General features: G+C 41.5%; 1 protein-coding gene across 8 annotated transcripts in view; it reads left to right on the top strand.

Moving 5' to 3' along the window:
* ATXN1 (ataxin 1) overlaps positions 1-25,244 on the top strand; it is a 455,843-nt gene that overhangs the window by 252,156 nt on the left and 178,443 nt on the right. Inside the window, exon 1 of one of the 8 annotated variants that reach the window (XM_032247763.1) lies at positions 20,934-23,239. The exons of the other annotated variants lie outside the window; for them this stretch is intronic. The gene's annotated coding sequence lies outside the window, so the exon portion shown is untranslated. Of the gene's footprint in view, positions 1-20,933; positions 23,240-25,244 lie in introns of those variants that run through there. 8 annotated transcript variants of the gene reach the window in all.

Raw genomic sequence — 25,244 nt, forward strand, 5'->3', positions numbered from 1 at the left:
GCTGTAGAGGGGTCTGGAATTGGGGGTTGGCAGTCATTGGAGATTTTTCAACAGGTTGGGGATGTGACCAACCGTGTTTTGGTGAGATGAGCTTTATGGCTGTGTCCACAGCCTGTGAGGTGGTGGAGAAAACAGAGACTGGGTCCCAGAGGGAAGGCAGTTGCAGGGGTGAGGAGATAAGGTTTTCTGAGAACTATAAAGGAAGGCTTATAAAGGAACAGATGTGGGGGACGCTACAAAGAAAGAGTTGACCAAACCGAGCACCTGTTTGGATATAAGAAACAAGGAAAGGAAAGGAGTCAGAGGGAACCCAGTGTTTGAGCCCAGGTGGCCACTGAAGGTGTCCTGTGTTGCACTTTGCAGGTATTATTTTAATAACAGTGTCACCCCATGAGACGGAGCTTCTGTGGCAGAACCCAGGGATAACCTGGAAGCCACACGTGCCACTTTGAGCATCTGAGAGTTCCCTTATCCCCACATCCCTTCCTCCCTTCGAGCTCTGTCTCCCTCCCTCCTTCCCCAAGGTTTAGGATCAAATCTTAAATCAGCAGCAAAACTGCCAGGCTGAAATTTCATCTCCATCCTGGCCCTCTAGTGGAGATAAAATGGTTTAAATGTGGGCGAGAAAGTAAAACGGAATGTGTGGTTGCTGAGTCTAGCTGTTGTTAACAGCGGGCTCACCGTCCAGCCATGAGAGCTGTCCCTCTCCTGCTGGTGTGCCTTGCAATCAGACGCAGCCTCCCTGTGGCTCTGGGACATGAGGGGTAATGTCTTGCCGGTTGGTAAAATTTTTGCAGGCTGATGGGTTTTTTTTTTGTTGTTTGTTTGTTTTTAGCTCTACAAGGCCACTGCACACTGTAATCTTGGCCTTTTTGATCCAACAAGAGGGTGTCAGTTTGGGTTTGAGAGAAAGGAGGAAAAGGCTGTTGGATGGGAGAGAGAGGGATGTATCGCGCTCCCGTTTTGCTTTCTGGGACCAGCTGGCCCTGTCACTTTTCATAGCTGCCTGGCTCTAGTGGTAGAAGGAGTCTAATGAGAGAAACTACTGCTGTGTGAAGCTCACACGCAGCAACTCTTCAGCTCCAAGGAATCAGAGTGAGCTCCTGAGCTCCCTGGGATTCAGGGGTGCCTCCGCCCCAAATCTTTTTCCCCTGCATTTAGGCTAGAACTGGAAAGATGCTACTGGTGGAGAAGAGAATTCCTGACATCCTGGTTTTCTTATCTACTTTCTGCATGTGTGGGTCTGTGAAGCAGCCACCTCTGGGCAGAGGTGCAGGAAGTGTGACAGAATGGGAAAGCTTTGAAGTCCCTGTCTCCCTCCCTCTGGCGCCCAGGGCTACCCTTGCTGGTCAGAACCTTCTGCTTACTGTAGTGACAGACACCTGGATTGCTGCTCTTGATGGCAGTTCTCCCACTTCTTCAAACCATCTGGGCGTAGGACCCCACTTGGCTTAGAAGACACGTAGCGTTCTTGATCGTTTCAGTCCCTCTCACATCCCCATAATATCGCCATGGCCTGATAGATTGATTTGTGAGTAAGATTCCTTTCAAATACCAAGATGATCGGAAGCCTCTGTCTTTTCCGGGGAAGGTGCATATTTAAACAGACAGGCTAAGCTATTTATAGAGTGTAATGTATTGTGCTATGGGGAAAAGGTGGAAGTCAACGGTAATGTTCTGTTCCCCGTTTCCTATAGTTGCAAGCATATTTTCCTGCTAGTCCTAGACACTTTAAACATTTCGAATCTCCAGAGATATCTATATTCTTTTGATATATTTTGTGTAGAAACTCAAGCAGGAACAGGCTTCAGAGTCAGCTAACCAAAGAATCTTGGGGCTTTGATCACTTTCCATTAGCACAAACAGTAATCTCTGCCCTGTCGGATTTTGTTTGAAAGGACATTCGCTGTTTAATGAAGAGAAACATGTTGCTGGGTTTTTAATATGTCTTCCCAGCTCATAAGCTGAAAAATTCATACGTGAGATTAGTTCTGTTGGTGTAGAAGGGATTCTGCATGCCCCAAACATTTTCCTAGCCGTTGGCTGAACTTTTGAAATGTGCTTGCACTATGAGAACAGATACTGAACAGATAATTTACTTAGAAAGCCTTCTGTTTCAATGGCGATTCCCAGGGGTCACTCAACCACAGCTTACTAGATAATATCTGGTCAAAAGAAACGTGAGTGCAAGAAGGACACGTGATCATAGCCACCAACAAATTCCTAGAAAGTGCCTCTTGTTGTCATTTCCGGTTGGGAGGTGATGGTGATGGCAGCGGAGGGTCTAAGCCACTCTCCGTCTCTCTTGTAATGTACGTTCTGCCGTTGCTGTGGCTCGTGGCATTGGTTCTCACCCTGACCTGCAGGAGGGAGGGAACGGCTGTTTGTTGCTGTTGGTGTCTGAGAATCTGTGGGTGTAACTTTTTGAAAAAGCAGACTGCAGGGCCTGCTATGTCTATTGCTCAGCCCATTCTATTTTTCTTCACTTTTTAACCGATTGGGAGAAAAAAAAGGGCCCACATTCTAAAGTTGTCTTTATCTTTAAAAGAGAGCACCTTTTATAAATGCTTAGACCTTGGAAATGCTGTTGTTTTTATTTAGTATTTGAAAAGCTAACTGTGGTGACATTTGTCCTGGGAGCACAGGCCCCGAATTGAGAGAGCACAGTAAACACAGCAGCGACTTTGCTTTTAATTTGAAATGCGTTACTCTTCTTAGAGCGGAGGGGTGATTTGAGACGTTCCTGTTTTCACATCTAGCTATTTCCTGGTTCTGTGATCATAATAAATTCCATAGCTCCAAAACATTAGAGCAAATTGTGTCTTCTGTAGGAGTTATTTACGGATACTCAAACAAATGGTGCTTTCTGAGAAAGGAGAACTGTGTATGAAAACTATGTGGTAAACCTTTCATATCTGCCGCGGTGGCACAGTTTCTGAGGAGCTGGCTTTGAGGGTAATAATATCTTTATCGCCCTGATGCTGAATTGAGGGAGAGGCCTTTGTGTGTTCTCTTGCCAACTAACACCTGGCTGCCTCAGGGCATCCTGCCTGGTAATTAAACCCGTAAGTATGTACAAAGACTAGGGGGACCATTTGAGGAGAAAGATGGGGGCTGGAGAGGTGAGGTTAGGGTCTTGCGGTTATGAGCTTAGGTGCAGAAGGAAGCCAAGCTACCTGGAAGATCACCTGGTTGCAAAGGCAATGACCAAAGGCAGTGCGGTGGCCTGGGACTGACCATCAGTCACTTGGCGCTCATTCTCCTCAGAACGGAGGACTGTTTTCTTCAGTCTTCCCCAGCCTCACTTATCTTCCTCTTGCTTCCTGAAGGAAATATCCTTTGGCAATGGATAGATTATCAATTTGAATTTTTAGCAAGCAGGCTGCTAAACAGTTTTTGGAAATTTTGGAGACATGGTGGTCTTTGAATTCCTGGGCTCAAGCGATCCTCTCATCTTGGCTTCCCAGAGTGCTAGGATTGGCCAGCTGCAGTGGCTCACACTTATAATCGCAGCACTTTGGGAGGCCGAGGCGGGCAGATCACGAGGTCAAGAGATCGAGACCATCCTGATCAACATGGTGAAACCCCATCTCTACTAAAAAATACAAAAATTAGCTGGGCACGGTGGTGCGTGCCTGTAGTCCCAGCTACTCGGGAGGCTGAGGCAGGAGAATTGCTTCAACCCGGGAGACGGAGGTTGCAGTGAGCCGAGATCACGCCACTGCACTCCAACCTGGCGACAGAGTGAGACTCTGTCTCAGAAACAAAAAAAGTGCTAGGATGACAGGTGTGGGAAGTTTTTGGAAGTTTCAGACTTGTTGCTAGATTAATTCTGAAGGAGAACGGACCTGCGCTGTTCAGAAGGTTGTGGACTTCTGAAGAATGGAAATTGGGCACCCTGAAGAAATGTATGTCAATCCTAGTCCTGCATCTAGCATGGCTCAAGTTTATTCCCTTAAAGGTCTATTGTATTAAAACATAAAAGAGTTTAGATACACTTCCACATCTTTGCCGCTATCAGCTCTCTGGTCGTTTATAAGAGGAAAGGAAGAGTGAAGCGGTAGCCCCGTTAATTCCCATGCGTGCTGTCTACCGTTTGCATCATGGACATCAGGATGATTTTATTCACATGGTAGTGCCCTCTAGTGGCCAGCGAGGCGCCCTCTCAGCAGGACTTTCCCCAGCTTCCACCCCTTCCTATCCCTAACTGGATTAAGCACCCACTTTACAGTAGTTGAGTATGTGTCATATCAAGTCTGTGTTTTCTTACTAAGGTTCGTCTACCACGTGGGAAAAAAAAAGTCAAAAGCTTTGTTACAGTTCAAAGAACGTAGTGCTGTTGCTACATCAAATGTGGATAAATCTTCCATCTGTACCAGCCTGTTATTATAAGTCTACTGGATGTGACAGAAAACTCTTTAAAACTTTGATGCACATATTTTCACAGCCAACGGATTTCATTAAAGTGGGGAAGTGTACTATTGGCAAGCAGGTTTTCTGCTGACTTCCCACCCATAAATAGACAAGCTTTATAAAAAGACAAAATCTTCCTAGATCTACTTGGTTGGCCAAGGTGACATTTGTTTTCCTCCCTCAGAAGGTTGGTAAAGTTAATCTTCTGCTTTCTGTGTAGCTTTACTGTATTTTTATTTCTATTTATTTATTTATTTTTTGAGCCAGGGCCTCACTCTGTCACCCAGGCTGGAGTGCAGTGGCACACTCAGAGCTCGCTGCAGCCTCAACGTCCTGGGGCTCAAGCAGTCCTCCCGCCTCAGCCTCCCAAGCAGCTTGGGACTACAGGCATGGGCCACTGTGCCCAGGTAATTTTTGTATTTTTGGTAGCGATGGGGTTTCACTATGTTCCTCTGGCTGGTCTCAAACTCCTGGACTCAAGTGAGTCTCCCACCCAGGCCTCCCACAGTGCTCGGTATGAGCCACTGTGCCTGGCCCTAATTTTATACAGTTAAAGCATTATTCACGCACAGTGATCTTTGAATGAGCTATGTAAGTTACTTGGTTTCTCATACGTTGTTTTTCTAGTCAGTTCAGCCAATCAAGTGTGAGATGACTGGCTGCTGTGAGCTTGATCACGTATGTCAGAATCCCCGGGGAATATTGTTCAAATGCAGGTTCTGATTCTGTTGGTCTGAGACAGGGCCTGAGATGCTGCTGGCCCCAGGACCACAGTTTGAGGAACAAGTTGCTCGGTGATGCAGAGACAGAAGCCGTATTCGATTTTCCAAAATCCTATGATCTGAAAGGAAACTAGGAAAAGTATACAAATAAATAAGGCTTAAGACAGAAGGTGATAAACTGTATAATGAAAGTAAAAATATGCTTCAGAGGATTAAAGATAGAAGTGATCACTTCTGATTGGGAAGATCAGGCCAATTTCCACAGGGAAGGTGATTTGGGACTTGGAGTTTAGTTTGCAACAGGGATGGTTGGGGGAGGTGTGCGAGGGCCATTGAGATCAGAGACACAGACTCTGGAAAGTGAAGAGTACGTTCTGGGAACAAGGGGCTGCCCGTATGCCTGTGTTGGGGAAAGCGGGGAAAGAACAGTTGGGAAGGTAAGTGGAAGCCATATTGTAGACTGTCAGACAGTCTGGGATGGAAACTCTGGACTTAATTCAGGAAGCAAAGAGGAACCAGCGACAAGGGATTTTGAAACGAGAAAGAAGATTGAAACTGCAGTTTAGAAAGATTCATCTGGCATGTGTGTGTGGGATAGGCAGGAGTGGGGGGTGACAGCCCATTCCAAGAGAAGGAGTGACAGATAGGACAGATAGCACGATTACTCTTAGCAGGGGGGAACATAGGGAACAGACATGATACGGAGAGAGAAGTATTCAGAAGGTGTCCCGGTGCTGTCAGGGTTTCATTCCTGAGTGGCCACAGAGTTACCATGAATAAGACAGTCCGAATGAGCCATCGTAAGCTCGTAAATGGGAAAATGACCTGAATGAATGCACAAATGTCACTTCCAAGAGGCCTTCGTTGTCCGTCCTATCTAAAATCGTATGCCAGTCTTCTTACTCTGCCTTGCTATTTTCATGACACTTTTTACTATCTGACATTAAAAGGATGGCAAGAAAAACAGGGAGGCCAGGTAAGAAACCTGTAGTTGGCATGATGGAAAATGATAGTGGTTTGGGCTTGAATGGTGGCAGGAACATCAGAGAGAGGTAGCTGGGTTCAAGATACAGCCCGGTGGTATCCAGTATATTCTCATTGTTAATGCATCTAGTCTCAGCTGTTTGCATCTTGCAAAAAACTCTGTAGCCATTAAACAAATTCCCCATCCCTCTTTCCCCTCCCTCATGGTAATCACCATTCTACTCTCTGTCTCTGAATTTGACTACTCTAGGGACCTCATAGAAGTAGAATCACACAGGGTTTGTCTTTTTGTGACTTTTTGTTGAGCACAATGTCCTCAAGGTCATCCATGTTGTAACATGTGTCAGAATTTCCTTTTTTAAGGCTGATTATTATTCCACTCTTGTATATATCACATTTTGTTTATTCACTCACCTACCCATAAACAGCTGGGTTGTTTCCACCTTTTGGTTACTGTGATTGATGCTGCTATGAACGTGAGTGGACAAATTTGAGGTTCTCCATTTAGCCTTTTTGAGTATATACCTAGAAATGGAATGGCTGGATCATATGGCAATTCTATTTTTAATTAAAAAAAATTTTTTTTTTGAGTTCAGGTCTCGTTCTGTCACCAAGCTGGAGTGCAGTGGTGCGATTTTGGCTCACCACAACCTCCACCTCCCAGGTTCAAGCAATTCTCCTGCCTCAGCCTCCTGAGTAGCTGCGACTATGGGTGTGTGCCACCATGTCCAGCTAATTTTTGTATTTTTAGTAGAGATGGGGTTTCACCATGTTGGCCAGGATGGTCTCGATCTCTTGACCTCGTGATCTGCCAGCCTCAGTCTCCCAAAGTGCTGAGATTACAGGCGTGAGCCACCACGCCCAGCCCTATTTTTAATTTTTTAAAGAAATGCTGGATTGTTTTCCACGGTGGCTGCACCACTTTGCATTTCTACCAACAGTGCACAAAGGTTCCAATTTCTCCACATCCTCACCAACAATTGTTATTTTCTGATTAAAAAAAATTTTTTTTTGATAGTAGCCATCCTAATAGGTTAGAGGTTTGAGACACTTTTTTTAGGGGTATTTCAGATAGAGTTGAGTCTTCAGGTCTGCAGCTCAAGAGGTTCAGGCCTGTGTTACAGAACTTCACATTCATGCCCTCCTTTATGCTTTCAATGAGTTTTTTGGCCATAGCATTTAAGGACCTTGATATTTGTATTAAACCATCAGATTTGTACTTAAATTATTTAATCTCACAGACATTTGAAATAATATGTACATTAATTTAGACATACTGCTTTCTTCCACTTTCTTATTATATGAAAGAATTTTACTTACAACCTTTACCTACAATATCAGTATCTTCCTTATCTCTCGAACCCCTTTGTGGGTCATGTAATATCGTTTTCCAAAGCACATCATCCTGACGTTCATCTAGCCTGTGTTTGATGCTATTACCAGAAATTTTATCCCAAGCCACAAGGGCCCATTCCTATATTCATTGGTTGCATTTGTTAAGACCCCCTTGGCCAAAACAAGACACATACCCAAGCCCACAGTTAATGTGAGCATGGCTGCAGGGAGGCATCATATGTTGGGGACCATTATCGTAACAGTATCCTAAACCATATTATTAAGAGATGTTTTTCTTCATTCTTCCTGTGAGTGTATTTTCATGAACTCTGCAACTGAACCACTTACTGTGTTGCTTTCTAAAGTAATCTTTAAAATGCTTTTTTATTTATAGTGACATCCAGTGCTTGCAACTAAGAAACTCATACTTCCAAGAATAATTACTAGTCAAATTTGTTTTCTTTCTTAAAGAAGAAAAAACAGTTCTGTTAGGTGGCTGTTATAAACATATAAACATGCCAAACTCGCATTTATCAAGGTAGTTTTAAGGTAATATGTCTTCCATAAAGACTACTTTATTTAAGAGACCAATACATAAAATGATAAACTTTATAAGAATTCAATTGGCCAGACACAGTGGCTCATGACTGTAATCCCAGCACTTTGGGAGGCTAAGGCGGGCAAATCATGAGGCCAGGAGTTCGAGACCAGCCTGGCCAACATAGTGAAACCCCATCTCTACTAAAAATACAAAAATTAGCTGGGCATGGTGGCACACATCTGTAATCCCAGCTACTTGGGAGGCTGAGGCAGAAGAATCACTTGAACCGGGGAGGCAGAGGTTGCCGTGAGCCGAGGTCACACCATTGCACTCCCAGCCTGTGCTATGGGGCGAGACTCCATCTAAGGAAAAAAAAATTTTAAGGGCACTTAGGCTTTTCTGAGGGCTGTCTTTGAAGAAAAATTACTTTATCTTACCTTAGCTTTTATTCAGGCATACATAATAATTATAAACTTGGCTTTGGAGACTTCAGTAAAAGAAAGAGCTTCTATATAATAAAAGTCCTTAAACACTAATACAGTGTTTGAGCCCCTTGCTCATAAATGTTTGCTAAGAAAAATACTTGCCTGGCACAGTCAAAGGTCAGTTTCTCCTAGAGGTGTGAGGAATCTTTCAGGGTTCCTCTGGACATTATTACACTGCTGTGATTGGGTGATGCCTCTTACCCATCTGTTTATCCATTTATTTATTCATTAACTTCAAATACCTTCTATAGTACAGAGAATTTCTAAATCCCATATATTAGAAAATCTTTTTTATGAGTTTGGCCATGAAGGGTAGGAATAGCAACAGGTATTAAACCAAAATGTTTTGCATTAATGAAAAAATTGGAAAAATCCATATTGAAAGTATCTAAAAATCTCACAGATATGGCACAGTAATTGAAATTCATCATATTCTGAGGCTTAAAGCATGATGATCTGCTTTTACAGTGATAATTTGGCTAAGAAAGAGAGTGCTCTAAAAAATCAGCCTTAATATATAACATGGAGGAGTATATGTATTTTGGTCATCGGCCATTTGTCTGTCCATCCATCCATCCAACCATCTATACACACATCCCTGCATCCTTTGGTTTATTTCACTGGTGTCAACTTATTACATGGAGTTGAATGATGTTATCAATAATCATTGACATGCCCTTTACCTCCCTTAGCTTAGAGAGAACAAGGTAAAAGGCAGTACAGAAAAAATGTTTTCCCCTCTTGCTGCAAAGATATAAGCTTTTGTATCCTAATTAGGCCCCCTAGACCACATTTCGTCAGTGAGCCTCCAGTGAAACAAATAATGGTAATGTTCATTTCCCATCTTTGACCTGGGAATTGCAAAGTGATTTACCAACGTTAACTCATCAATTCTCCTAACACTTCTGAATAAGACATTATAATATATTATTGAATTCATCATGTAAATGGATTCTGTGTTTTCCAGAGAATTTCAATATCCTGGCCACTATTAAATACGGAGTGAGGAGAAAAAATTTAAAATTACCCTTTTCTGAACTACTGTCTTGTGGCCTGATCTCCATCAGAATGTCTTATCTTCTGGAAATTTTAAAAGGGGGAGGTCAGAGGGGACGTCAGCTTTGCTTATGTAAAAGTATTAAATAAAATCGTACTAGAGAAAAATCATTAGAAAGTGACCATTTCCCTTAAAACACTTGCTTCATTTGACTCATTGCTTAATAAAATGATGAACTTGAAATGGTGCTGCCCGCTCGGTGTCACCCAAATGATGAGTCATAGCATGTGAACAAATGGAAACAAATCACCAGCGAAAAGGCCACACTTCTGTGCTACCCTAGAAATATTTTCTATTTTTCTAGGGCTTCCAATGATCTTGCATTCCTGTTTAACTCAGCTTATAGTAAACCCCGATGCCAAGATTTTCTGAGTTCCCTGCCAAAACCATGATGCTCTCAGCCTGGGCCTCTCGTCTAGGAGGGAAGAGATTGTCCCCCAGATGAAGTGAAAAGGAGAATCACAAAAAAAGGATTATTCCTTATGGGAGGAAATGGGGCACGTGCTGTTTATTGTAACATCATTCACCATTCCTTGGGCATGTGGAGGTTTTTATGAGAAAGCAGAGGTTTTTGTAACTCATTTACTCTGGCAAGTGAAGCAACACGAAAATTACTTAAGTGTTTAAAAGACAGATGAATAATGGTTTATGTTCTCAGTCATCTTATTACTGAGACCCTAATTTGCTTTCTTTAAACCGTTGGTTCTCCCTGAGAGTGCTATTGGAATGGGAGCCTCATAACCACGTACACGGGTCAGTGATAGTACAATATTTCAGGAAATTTAAGTCCTCCATAAGTAGTGAACTGCAGTATTTTTTTAAGGAACAAAGACTGCTTTTTCAGCAAGCCTGACTTGTGTTCCTATGAAGGCCCCTTCTTTTTTATTGCAAGGGGAAATTTCAAAATCTCATTGCTGTATTTAACTTTCTATTTTAGTAGGCTGCCAGTGCACTTAACCTTCCATGTAAAGCGTGTACGCGTTTGTGCGTTCTTTCTCTGATTAACTTTTTAAGATTTGGATGTCAGCCTGACCTAATGATAGAATACGCAAAAATAGTCCTGATACCAGCACCTCAAGCCCACCTAATAAGGGACCTTTTTCATGCTGTTTACTTATTTCTGTGTAAAAGAAAGTCTGCTGGTTTGGTGCTGGCTGGTTAAATTCAACACATGGTAACATGCTTATTAGTCAAGAAGGTTGAGATGTGGGCGGCTGATACGTTGTCTTCTTTCAGGCAAGGGCTGAGTGGCTTCCTCATGAGTGCTTAGGTGTCCAGCTGACCACGGCTGAGAGGGATAAGTGGGGATTGGGTCGGGCCGAGTTTGGGCCCCTCACTCAGTGGCCTAGGTTCCTCGGAGGGTGTAGAAGTAGAAAGGAGGGTGCTGAAAAGTAGAATGCAGTAGCCACCATCCCAGTTGGAAAATAGAAGTAGAGCCAAAGCTAAAAAAGAAAAAAAGAAAAATGGAAACAGGAGAGCTGAGTTCGGGAGGAGGTGTGCCGTTATCTTCTAGAGCCTGAATCAGCCATGCAAAGTGGAATAGCAGGTATTACAGCTCTTTTCCCCGAGGAGGACTCCTGAGCCCCATAAGAAGGTCAGAGAGCTGGTTGAATGTTGGTGCAGGAAGCATGTCAGGAATAGCTTAACCCTGGTTTAATTTTCATTTCCCTGTGTCATTTTAACACGTGGGGTGGGGGAGTCAGAGGCTGAGCGCAGTGGAGAGGCTTTCATGGGGAGCAGTTCACATCAGATCCAGGGCTGGTCACCTCCCGGCCTCCTCCCATTCACCTGGTGACTCATCACCCTTTTCAAGTCCTTTTCCTTCTTTGCTTTATGCTTCTCCAAGTGTGAGATGGGCAATGTGATCTTTATATGTAAAATATTTCAAATGAAAAATGATTCTGTGCAAATATGAAATAGGTACCAGTTTTCTTTGATTTCTCTGGTATCACTGATGATAAGATGCACTGTAGATTTCATGATTAGTTTCTGGGGGTGGGGGTGCTACCACTCTTTTATGTACTAATCATCTATAAAATACGTCTTGAGTTCAGAAATGTTAAAACCACAGATGATATGGCTGTCATATATAAGCTATGTGTGTTGTATATAGGCCGTTTGACACACAGGCTCTGTTCTTTATAAGCCATGCTTTCTGGAAGCCCAAGCCAGTTCCAGGAGTGAAAACTGACTCCTAACAATACATTCGAGTAGGAGTCAGTGAGGGCTTAGGAAAATTATCCAGGAAATTCATTTTGAGCAGCCCAAACTGCCAGCTAGTAGCTAAGCTAGTAGGCAGGAGTTTCATTGACCACATGTCTCAACCACATTTACCACATTTCTTGCTAAAGAATGCTCTAAGTGTGGATGAAAGGCACAAGATATACAGCAGGTGGGGGCAAGGAGGAAGTGAAGAACCTGGGTACCCCACACCCTAGATCATTGAATTACATTTTTAAGAATGTTTTAAATGTATGTATCTTAAAAAGTTTCAGTTATGCAAAATGAAGAGTTTTGAGGTGGATAGTGGTGATGGTTGCACATCACTGTGAATATAATTAATGCCACTGACTGTGTGCTTAAAAATGGTTAAGATGGTAAATTTTGTATTTGTATAGTTAACCACAATTTTTAGAAATATAGATGTAATATATAGGTATATTTATGTAATTTTGTTCTAGTTTAACGAAAGTAATCATCATGTCATCCTGTCTTCCATCCATCTTCATTCATTCATTCATTCATTCGTTCATTCAACAAACATTTATGAAGCCACTATTAGGTCAACATCTGTGCTCCAAGCTGGAGTACAACTATGAATATATTTTCTGTGCTTGTGTTATTCTCAGGTTAGTTTAAGTGAAAGCCATGTGAACAATAATTACCATCCTGCGTGGTGGGCCAAACATGAAAGTGTATGTGCAGTTAAGACTGTGTCCAGCTGTGCAGATTTGTGGGGTGTCTTGGCATCCGTCAAAGAGGAGAGGGACATAAAGGGATCACCTGTCGAGGGACAGCATGGACAAAGTGCAGGGAACAAACAGCGTGGTGCAGAGCATGTGCAGGGAACAGTCAGTATTCCATTGGTGGTAACATGTCATGAGGCTGGGAGCAAACCACTGAGGGTCTCATATGTCGTGTTAAGGAGTACTGACTCCTCAGATTGGTGGAGGTCAAACCACATTCTCCAGTAGCCTAAGGATTTCTGAGTCTCCCAACCTCTGCCCCGCAAACCTCTCTGGGGCTGCCTTCAGAAGTACTTGGTAGTGATGGATGAGGAGTAGGAAGAACCAATAAAGTTAGATAGTGTAAATAGCCTCAATTTTATTTATTTTTTGTATTAGATTTCTATATAAGATTTTGTTTGAAGGCAGAGTTCTGGCTTTTAAAAACACATTTGAAAATCAGTGCTGTTGGCAATGAGGAATCATCAAAAATTATTAGAGTTGGCAACAATTAGCTTGGTGTTTTAAAAATCAATATTCTGCATTCAAAGCAATAAACATGCTTTCTGCATTTCTGAACCTCACCTCACAGCACTTTGCACATGCTAAGCATTCAATGAAATGTTCAATGGGAATTATTGTAGGGGTAAGACTTAGGGATACTTTCATTATACTACTGCTCATCAGGATCCATTTAAATAGCATATTGCCCACTAACTCAAAAGCAGTTTGTAGAAATATAAACTTATAACTGGACTTTTATTCTTACTTTTCTTTGTGTGTAATTGGACTGTAATAATTATTTTTTTCTGAGTTTTCTTGTCCATTTTTGAGACATTAGGTTTTATAATTTGATGCTTTGGACCTGGTTGACAATTCCGATTCTGTATGTAGGATTGAACTTTGTGGGAATAGCAGTTAATTGTATTTTTTTTTAATGCTTAAAAAGATATTCTGGGCAAGCTTTGTTTCTTTATGGACTATAGCCAGAATCCTACTGTTTTTCAATTTGTTTAAATGCAACGGCTTATACAACATATGTACATGTTCAGTTGAAGATAAAGGATATCATTATTTTTAGCGTATTACAAAGAAAACCACATTTTCTCTTAAATGTCTTGATATAAAGTAATTTGAACACAATTTCTGCACAAATCATTTTCAAGAGATTGGCTGTCAAGTGTATTTTTTTAAAGTAGCACTTTCATAAGAACCAATGAGACTTTGCAAATTTAGATAGATTCTAAGCCTGCAATGTGGTTGAAGATGTCAGTTTTTAAACAGCACTTTGAGAAGTAGTTAACTTAAAAGTATAGCAATTCAGAACATACTGAGAATGATTTTGAAGAGTAAAGTCTTGATACACTGAAAAGAAAGTTGACAGATTCACTACAATTAGGAGACAAGGAGGTGCAACTCCCACTTGTGAAAACTTTTCATCTAACCAACTTGTAATACTTGCCTAAGAAAATCTTCAGCAAATCATTACTCCTTTGCAGCTCCTAAATCTACTGTATAGAATGCTTCCAGTTTCTCAACAGGTGCTGGTGAGGCTGTGGAGAAATAGGAATGCTTTTACACTGTTGGTGGGAGTATAAATTAGTTCAACCATTGTGGAAGACAGTGTGGTGATTCCTCAAAGATCTAGAAATAGAAATTCCATTTGACCCAGCAATCCCATTACTGGGTATATATCCAAAGGATTATAACTCATTCTACTGTAAAGATATATGCACACGTATGCACACGTATGCACTATTTACAACAGCAGAAACTGGGAACCAGCCCAAATGCCCATCAATGATAGACTGGACAAAGGAAATGTGGCACATATACACCATAGAGTACTATGCAGCCATAATAAAAGAATGAATGTCCTTTACAGGGATATGGATGAAGCTGGAAGCCATCATCCTCAGCAGACTAACACAGGAACAGAAATCCAAACACTCCATGTTCTTAACTCATGAGTGGGAGTTGAACATTGAGAACACATGGGCACAGGAAGGTGAACATCACACACCAGGGCCTGTCAGGGGTTGAGGGGCAAGGGGAAGGAGAGCATTAGGAAAAATACCTAATGCATGCAGGGCTTAAAACCTAGATGATGGGTCAATGAGTACAGCAAACCACCATGACACATGCATACCTATGTAACAAACCTGCATGTTCTGCACATGTATCCCAGAACTTAACATAAAATTTAAGAAAATTTAAAAAATAAAAAATTCTTCTAGTTTCTTTATGTCATAATAATGGAAGCAGAATAATAACATGACAACACTTCTTTCTTTGTTTTAAGGGAAAGTAAGTTGTTAGGCCCGTGAAGAATGACAGAACTGAAATAGATTCTTCATTCAAGCCTTGTGTGTGTGAGTGTATGTGTGCATGTGCGCATGCATGCGTATGTGCACACTCATGCACATCTACAAACCTATACATTGGTTTGAGTGTACAAGTGTGAAATAAGAGAAAAAAGTGACATGAAACTCACTTCCCAATTTCTACCACTATTAACAGTACATTTTACTAATCTTGATTTGTTCTATTGTGTCAAGGCTTGTTAATGTGCCCCATGCATTGACAGACAAGATCATATTATGTGGAAATTGTGTCTTCTCTACCATAAGAACCTGAATATTTAAGTATTGGAGATTTTTGCCTGATATTCATCAATGTTGTCACTTGCTACTGATTGAGCTTTGTAATCTATATATAGGCATTAGATGAATCCATAAATGAATGAAGTGGTGGCTTCCTCAGTGTTTTTTTTTTTTAATCATATTTAAGTTATTTCATGACCTGTCACCAGTCTTACCACATCTTGGAAAGAATGACTATACCTGTGCTATCTCTTAAAACCCTACCCAGGTATGTTCTTATAGTTGAGCCATATTTTTCTCAATTCAGATATACCCTTCAGGTCCACTTTCCATACACTTCCATACACTCACACACCTACATGCATACAATATAAGGAAAGAAAGGTGAATAGTAACCAATGGAGGTGGTGCCCGCTATTCTCTTCAGTGAGTAGATATCCCCTAGTCCCATTTCACAATATGGATGCCAGATGGAAGATGCGACTAAATTATATGCCCACACTCATGGTGGTTGGCCCTTTTGAAATTACTGGGAGAGCATAAATGATACAGACTTTGGGGTTGAAAGAATTGCATTAAAATCAATTTTCTGCCACTTACACGTTCTGTGATCTAGGGCTGTTGGTCAATTAATCTCTCAGTTTATTTCCTCATCTGTCATATGGGAATAATAAACCTACATTCACAGGGTTGTTGAGGAGAGTGAATGGTAACCGATACAAGAAATTCAAGGTTTGTTATTTTTAATCGGAAAGTATAAGACTTTTAAAAACATGTAAATGTACATCCCTAATTGCCTGCAAGTGGTGCAAGGTGAGGAGACGAGCCACCTTTGAGTGTGAGAGGAGTAGGTAGCAACCTCTGATGACTGACTTCAGGGCAATGACTCTCCACCTTAGTAGAATGCATAGTAGAATCACCTGGGGAGCTTTCCAAAATTCTGTTGCCTGAGCTGTACCCCAGACCAGTTAAGTAAGGATCTCTGTGGGTGGAACCCAGGCACCAGTATTTTCTAAAGCTCCCCAGGTGATCACAATGTGTAGCCAAGTTGGAGTACCGATGCTTTAGGGGGATTTAAAAGTCTTCACTCCTTGCATTGGCTAAATTGATGATACCCAGAATACTACAACCTACACTGTATTCTTTTTCCTTAAAGTAAACACAGACTTAGGTATCATGCTGAAAGTGTATTATTTCTCTTGGTTATACACGATTTTGTATAAATTAGTTTATTAAGTTCTCTCCAAAGAACCAATCGTAATAGGTGGATGTTGGGGGAAAGAGAACAGAGGTCTATGGATATCTGAAGACAGGGGTTATTTACTAGAGGGGCACAAACAGAAGAAAATGTAACTCAAAGAACAGAAAACTCAGCAATTTCAACTACTTGTTGTTTTTGGAAATCAGTCCTTGCAAAAGCACCACCCCAAGAGGTGGTTGGCTTCCCTGAAAGCTCAGCATCATGGCTCTTGTAGGTCGTCATTCTTGAAAACTTGCTGCATCTTCAAAATATGGGATGAGGAAAAACAGTTGAATACTGGCCTAATACAGTCATAGTGTAACCAAAAGCCAGAAAATTAATTTGTAAAATAATATATTTTTTAAAGTTTTATTTTTCCAAGAGAAAAGACTAAAATCACTTTGTACTCAAAATCTCTCTTACCTCTTTTCAACAAATGGTAATGAGACAATGGAAAAAGTCACATGGGACACATGCCAAAGAAAGAAGTTGAACCCTTACCTCACACCATATACAAAAATTAACTCAAATCAATCAATAACCTAAATGTAGGAACCGAAACTATAAAACTTTTAAATAAAAACAGGAGTACATCTTCATGACCATGGATTTGGCAATGGATTCTTAGATATGACACCAAAAGCACAAACAACAAATGAAAAATAAAATAGATACGTTGGACTTCACCAACATCAAAACTTTTGTGAACCAAAGGGCACTATCAAGAAAGACAAAAGACAGCACATAGAATGGGAGAAAATATTTTCAAATCACTATCTCATAAGGGTCTAGTTTCTAGAATATGTGAAGAACTCTTAGAACTCAAAAAATAAAAAGACAATCCAGTTTAAAAATGAGCAAAACCATTGAATAGAGATTTCTCCAAAGAAGATATATAAATAGCCAATACATTTATGAAAAGATAGCCAACATCATTAGTGTTTAGGGGAATGCAAATCAAAACCACAATGAGATATGACTTTATTATGTTCACCCACTATGATGGCCATAATTTGTTTTGAAAAGGAAAATAACAAGTGTTGGTAAGGATGTGGAAAAAATTGGAGTTTTCATATCTGGCTGGTGGGAATGTAGTGTGGTGCAGTCACTATAGAAAACAATTTGGCAGGTCTTCAAATAGCTAAATACAGAATTACCACGTGACTCAGCAGTTCCGCTCTTAGGTATACACTCAAGAGATTTGCAAACAGGTATTCAGACAAAATCATGTACATGAATGTGTACAGCAACATGATTCATAGTAGCCCAAATATGGAATCATCCCAAATGTCCATCAACTGATGAATAAATAACAAAATGTGATATATAGCCTACAATAGAGTATTATTGAACCAAAACAAGAATGAAGTACTGGTACATGTTGCAATATGAATGAGCCTTGAAAACATCATGCCAAGAGAAAGAAGCCAGACACAAAAGGCCACATATTGTATGATTCAGTTTATGCACAACATCCAGAATAGGCAACTCCTTAGAGACAGAAAGTAGATTAGTCCTTGCCAGGACCTCAGATGAGTGGGGGACAGGGAGTGACTGTTTAATGGGTAAGGGGATGATGACAATCTTCTGGAATTAGATAGTTATGATGGTTGTTTAACATGTGGATGGAGTAAAAGCCACTGACTTACACACTTTAAAAACAGTTTAAAATGGTGAATTTTGTGTTATGTGAATTGTACCTTCATTAAAAAATACCCCTTTGACCCCATCTGTTCTCTAATCCTACATATGTGGTCTATTTTTTTTTTTTTTTGTCATGGAGTCTCACTCTGTAGCCCAAGCTGGAGTGCAGTGGCGTGATCTCAGCTCTCTGAAACCTCTGCCTCTGGAGCTCAAGCGATTCTCGTGCCTCAGCCTCCTGAGTAGCTGGGACTACAGGCATGTGCCAACACACCTGACTAATTTTGTGTTTTTGGTAGAGATGGGGTTTCACATGTTGGTCACACTGGTCTCGAACTCCCGACCTCAGGTGATCTGCCCGCCTCAGCCTCCCAAACATATAGTTGTAAGCCAGTCATTTTACTCTTTGTGATTCCATTTTCATCTTATACTGTTTTTTTGTTGAATGTCCAACTTCTGCAAAGAGACATCTACACTGGTCTTCGTTTCCTTACGAGCACTTCAATTCATCACTCCAGATTCTACACCTGACCTGGAAAGGTCTGTGTTAACTCAAACAGAAACTCAGGTCAATGCTCTTCCTTATTAGAAGGGCATTCCAGTAATTGACATTAGAAAGTTCCCAGCATGGCCCTGCCACCAGACCGGTCCATTGCGTTGTCACCAAGGAATGTTAAGTCTTGGAAACAGATGGAGGAACTTGCACAGCGTTTCCCAGTAGGCACAGGTGATTCCTGCAAACTCAGGAGAGTGAAAGTCACAGGAACAAAAATGTAAATTTCTGTGAGAAGAGGTGATGCAGATACTAGCAGAGTTTAAGTGCTTTTAATTCTGGATAATGGATGATCTGCTCTGATTGCCTTGAAGGTGGATCTCCAAGCCCACAGAATGGTTTAAAAGTGGAAGGAAGCTGTATTAATCATTTTCTTAATTGTCTTTCTTTTTTTCTCTCTTTTTTCTGCTGGGGTCAGCAGGAATGGGAATCTTTTTTTTTTTTCTTTTTAGATCAGTCTTATTATGATTATGATTATACTGAAAGACCTGGATGGGAGGAATGCTGCAATCTGAATTAAAAATAGCATTTTCTGTCCTCCCACACACAACACTTGAGTGCCCTGAATGCCTTTTATAAATGCAGACTTTCTGCCTGGCTAGATAAAAGAAGCTGTCACTTCATTTCCATAACGAACTCATTCCTGGGAGAATTCCATTGTTTTAGCAATAGAATTTTTGTAAAAGGCCTCTTATTTTGCCTGAAAAAGGTAACAAAAATGAACTTTTGAGAGCTTATTCGACAAAACAATTAAGGAGTGAAGAGAGATTTTCTCCTTTTTTGATATGTTAGGAGTTGTAAGTGTGAGAATCCCCTGAGCCATGATACTAGGATAAACCCCTAAGTCTGCAAGATGAAGGAGGAGGAGAGAAATCCTGTTATTCTTTCTCCTAATAGAAATGGGGATATGTCATTCGCTGAGAATGTGTTTTAGAGCCAGGTGACACACAGATGTTGCTAATTCTAAAGAGTTTTAAATATTTAGTTTTAAAAAGAGGTGGGAAACATGTAGAATGTTCATGGTATAAAGAAATTCCTTTTTTTTTTTTCTTTAGACAGAGTCTCGCTCTGTTGCCCAGGCTGGAGTGCAGTGGTGCGATCTCAGCTCACTGCAACCTCCGCCTCCCAGATTCAAGCGATTCTCCTGCCTCAGCCTCCTGAGTAGCTGGAATTACAGGTGCACACCACCATACCCTGCTAATTTTTATATTTTTAGTAGAGACGGGGTTTCACCATGTGGTCATGCTGGTCTCGAACTCCTGACCTCATGATCTACCTGCCTCGGCCTCTCAAAGTGTTAGGATTACAGGCGTGAGCCCCCACGCCCTACCTCCTTGGGGTTTTTAATGAAACATGATCATCAGGTATTTTAACTGAGTTTCAGGACTCTGAAGACAAAGCACATCTGCATCTTGCCAGAATCCTTTACTCACAAAATAGTAGTTGGTATTTTCCTTTATTTGCACTTGAAATGTTGCAGCAAGTGAATTACAGGGTCCTTCGTGGTGTAATGTGACTTGTAGCAGGCTCAAACAGGCTCGTGGGCATGTGGTCACACTCAGCACCCCTCTCTCTTCCCCATCCCTCCACATGATGGATCTGTGCTCCAAATATGGTATAAAATCTTCAACACCACTTTCATAGAGAGAAAGAATAATTGTATTTCTTGTTACTTACCTGGCCCTCTGTTAGCCACATCAAAGTGTACCTGTCTTTGGTGTTTCAACAGGTAATCCCTAGCCATAATGCCAAATGGCATTTCTGTTACGTGGTATTCACAGTTGAGAACATTGACATCCCAGTTTTAAGCTAAAATGCTTTTATGAAGCCTCCTGCAAAAAAAGATAAATTTTCAATAGCACCTTTGTCTTGCAATACTTTTGTTCCGATTGCGTCAGAAAATTGTAATATTTAAACAAGAAAGACAGTTACTTAGAATAGTATTTAAAAAAGACTTGAAACTATGGTGTTGTCATATCTGTTGGCCTTTAATTTAATAAAACAAGTAGACCAACAGTAAAACAAGTGCAGTTGACGTAGTATTTTTATGGAAATTCCTGTGGGAGCAAACATTATGCAGAAGTTAGGTAGGTAAATCTGGCACTGATTTGGAATTCTGGAAAATAATTCTGTTATTTTTTTGAGCTTTGAATGGCTTTTACTAATAAACCAATACTAATTTCTTTTTTTTGAGACAGAGTCTCACTGGACCACAGTGGTGCGATCTTGGCTCACTGCCACCTCCGCTTCCTGGGTTCAAATGATTCTCTTGCCTCAGCTTCCTGAGTAGCTGGGATTACATTCGCCTGCTACCGTACCTGGCTAATTTTTATATTTGTAGGAGAGACGGGGTTTCACCATGTTGGCCAGGCTGGTCTAGAACTCTTGAACTCAGATGATCCACCCGCCTTGGCCTCCTAAAGTGCTGGGATTACAGGTGTGAGCTGCCATACTAATTTTTTAAAGCATGATTTTATGTCCTGGTGGTAGCTATGCAATTTTGCACGGTGATATTTCATGGAAAGGAAGTTGTGGTTTTGATAGGATGCTTCCAAGGTTGTGTTTTTAATACTTTTGGTGAATTCTGTTACTTGTGTCTGTTCAAAAGGACAGAGGTTGGGAGATCTGTCTCTTCATTTTATCTTCACTCCCTGTTTGGTGCTTTGTGAAGTCAGGCCAAATAAAATAGCTGAAGGTACTATCATATAACTCCCAATATTATAGCAAAAAGAGAATCAGAGGAAAATATTCAGCTATTTCTTTTTTAGCATTTTTACTAATTGTGTTATTAAAAAGGGGCAAATAGAGCAGGAATTAAAAGAGAATGAAAATCAGAGGACAGGACTACACATTAGCATCTTGCAGACCTTAGCTGCTCATGATTTATACATGCTTCAGAAATTATCAAAGCATGAGGCACAGTCTGTGTCCCCACCTTCCCCATTTTCACCAAGCACTTCTGCAACACCTAAACACTGATCTTTTCAGCAGGCACAAATAAAACTCTCCTCCGGGCAGAAGGTGTGTGATGACTCACGGCAACCAGAAAGGGGATGTGTAACTCAGGGGCTGTGCAGTCTCTGGGCTTCTAGACCGACATCCCTCCGTCTTCTGGGCCACTGTTCTTTCTGTTGTACTTCAGCAATCCCTGCAGGACCTGCGTGTTGAACAAATAAGGCCAGGAATAAATTGTCAGTAGGAGCACCTGACATCTTGTCTTTAAAATACTAATTTCCTGAGACGTCATTCTACAGCTGCTCAGCACAGATTGGCTATTTCTCATCTATATGTTCAACTTATATTTTATTTTCATTTTATTCTTGATATGCAGACGTACTTTTCTCTGATGTATAATTATATTGCATAGCAAACTTTGCACTATGTCAATAAGGAGATGTAACCTATATGCAAATGCAGACACCTGCAGAGTCTCTGTATGAATAAATCCTTACCTTTATGTGATAAGCTATGCTAATGATAAGAAACACATGGATCAACATAAACTATAATTTTTTGAAAAACGTTTGAGCATAGACATTTTTCCAGCTTATTTATCTCTGTGATAATGTGTTCTTTCGGCAGATACTAATTTTGGATTCTATTCCTTGAACACAAACCAGTTAATATACACAGAGAATATTCTAAGTGCATGCTAGGCACCCAAGGACTGCCAGTTTGTAAGAAATTTTGTAATGGCTAACTCATATAAGTGATCAAATGTTGACGGAACGAGGAACACATGTGTTGTGAATAAATCATATTCTTCAGAATACCTTGAGTTTTGGCCTGCCTCCCACAGGAACCTCCCTCCAGCTTTTCTTGAGGTCTCACTGGACCCAGTCCAGCCCTGCACTGGAGATGCCTCTCCCTGAGAAAGGACATTTTTGGCCCAGCTTGCCTGTCACTGAAGCTCCTTAGTGGGCAGGGTGGAGACAGGGCTGTGCACCCTGCCGGGCTGAGTGTGCTCCTTCAGAGGAAGCATTTCTAAACTCTGCAATTGCCAACAGCCCTGGCAGCTTCTCTTTCTTCCTCAGAAAGAAAATACAAAGAGTTAGCTTTAGTTCTGAGTTGGAAAAAGAGGCCCTTGCGGAACATGTCATTGATGGACTGGGCAGTTTCCTTTAGAGGCTTAGGTGATGGTTTTTCTCCAAGTCACCCAAAAGGGTATTCTTCCATTTGATACACATGGAGGACAGAGACTCGAGTATAAGTGTAATGCCTTGTTCTCAATCAGCTAACAAATAATGATCAATGAGTTGCCGTTCACAAGAGCACCATGAAGCTTACAAAAAGAAGACAGAGAAAAATCCTACCTTTATAGAGGTTATCACATTCCACTCGGGGAGATGACACCTATTTTAGGATAAGGAATAAAATGATTAGTAACCTGAGGAAAAGGAGTTTAAAAACCATAGGTGTTCACATGCAAAAACAAAACAGAAAAACCTTCTGATTGGGCAAGTTGTAGAATAAGGGGACGAAAGAAAGTCACAGAAAAAGTAGGATCTGAGCTGCTCTCGGGGGGTCTGGCTTAAATGTGGACACGTGGAGTGGAAATACAGGCTCTCAGAGAGGAAGTGAGAAGCTCACTAGCTGCTTCAGTGTACACGAGGGGAGAAGTAGAAATGAACTTGGAAAAGCATGCTGCGGCCAGATTGTGAAGATCTTAAACATCAAATAAAGAATTTCGAAGATTTTCAGTACGTAGGAGCCAATGAAGGTATGGATGGCATGGGGAAGCTGTGTTATGTAATCTCTCCTTTAGGAAGTTCAGTCCAACGAGGATGACTCAGATGGTTTAGAGAGGCCAGTGAGCAGGCTGCTGTGAGGGGAATTGAGTCTGGACTAGCATGGAGTAGTGAAGACAGAAAGGGTGCAGAATTGGTAGGACTTGACAACTGATGGGTTGTGGGAGAAAGAGAAGATGATAATGCTGTCATCATCCATCAGAAAGAAGAGGAGGAGCTGGGTTTGGAGCAAGGGCCTGGAAAGTTTTGAAACAGCTATAATTTATTTCCACTGCATATATCCAGGAACTTGTTGGGGGAGATACCAGGGACCGGGATACAGATTTAAGAGCAATAATCAGTAGAAGGAAATTATAGAAAGTGAAGACAACTGAGCAGATAGCCTTAGGAAATCTGTCCCCTAGGGTTAGAAAGGACAGGAAGAGCAGAAAACTGGAGGGGCTATGAGGAGTGGTAGAAGGAACCCAAGAAAGTGCCATCTCAGAGAAATCAAGAACATTTTTTTATTTGGGTTGCAATAGACAAAGTGATTCAAGCAAAAAAAAAATTCATTGTATCATATGTGGATTGGTTTTCTAATGCTATATGACAAATTACAAATATAGTGACTTAAATAACACCTATTTATTATCTCACAGTTTCTAGAGGTCCGAAGTCCAGGCGTGGCTTAGTTGAATTATCTGTTCAGGGTTTCATGAGACTGAAATTGAGGTGTCGACAGGACTGCCTTCTCGTCTGGAGCTCATGGCCTTTTTCAAGCTCATGTGGTTGTTTGTATTTAGTTTCTTGTGCTCTTAGGATCAAGGGCCCTGTTCCATTGCTAGCCGTGAGCTGGGGGCCACTCTGAGGTCCTGGCATCTGCCTTCAGTTCCTTGCCACGTGACTTGATTCCCCCATCAACATGTCCTCTCTCACTTTGAATCTCATGCCTGGTAGAGCCCCATCCCTTTTAGGGTTCTGTTAATTAGATCAGGCTCACCACGATAATCTCTCTATTTTAAGGTCAGTTGATTTTGGACCTCACTTCTACTTGCAAAATCCCATCGCAACAGCAGAACCTAGATTACTGTCCCATTGACTGCCAGGAGGCATGGCAGTCTTGGGGGCTACATTAGAATTTGGTCTGTCATAATATAACTAACAATTCCAGGGATTAGGCTGGGTGCCGTGGCTCAATCCAGTAATCCCAGCACTTTGGAAGGCCGAGGCAAGTGGATCGCTTGAGGCCAGGAGTTCAAGATCCAGCCTGGCCAACATGGCGAAACCCCATCTCTACTAAAAATACAAAAATTAGCCAGGTGTGGTGGTGCGTGCCTTTAATGCCAGCTACTCAGGAGGCTGAGGCAGGAGAATTGCTTGAACCCAGGAGGCGGAGGTTGCGGTGAGACTGATTGTGCCACTGCATTCCAGCCTGAGTGACAGAGCGAGACTCTGTCTCAAAAAAAAAAAAAATCCAGGGATCAGTTTAACTTTTGGCATGGCTGAATCCAAGAGACTTTACTGTCATCAGGACTCAGATTTTCTGTCTTGTCGCTTTGCTCTCTTCTGGGAAGCTTCCTTCTCCAGGGGCCTTTCTTCAAGAGGTAATTAAAGAAACTAGCTCTTGGTAGCATCATGTTCCCTTGGTCCCACTAGGAAAGAGTATGTTGCTCCTCTTAGTTCCAGCTGGTCTGGGAGAGGCCTTTGATTGGCTTGCCTTGGGGACATGCCTACCCCCAAGGCCAGTCACTGAGGCTGGAAGGATGCTTTATTGTGATTGCCCAGACCTGGGTCATATATCCACCTCTGGGCCAATGTGTGAAGCCATCCCAGCCCAGATAAGAGCCAAGGGGGAGGGGTCATTCCAGAAAGACACTGATGAGGCAAAAGTGCTAGTGTACTAGACAAAAGGAAAAGAAAATGGAAGCAGCTATTACTGGTGAGCTGTATTAGACAGATGTTGATAGGTCAGGAGGAGGCCTCAGCACAGGTCACTGC

This window comes from Sapajus apella, unplaced genomic scaffold (genome assembly GCF_009761245.1).
Source record: "Sapajus apella isolate SASKATOON/1434 unplaced genomic scaffold, GSC_monkey_1.0 scaffold63, whole genome shotgun sequence".
Lineage (NCBI taxonomy): Eukaryota > Metazoa > Chordata > Mammalia > Primates > Cebidae > Sapajus > Sapajus apella.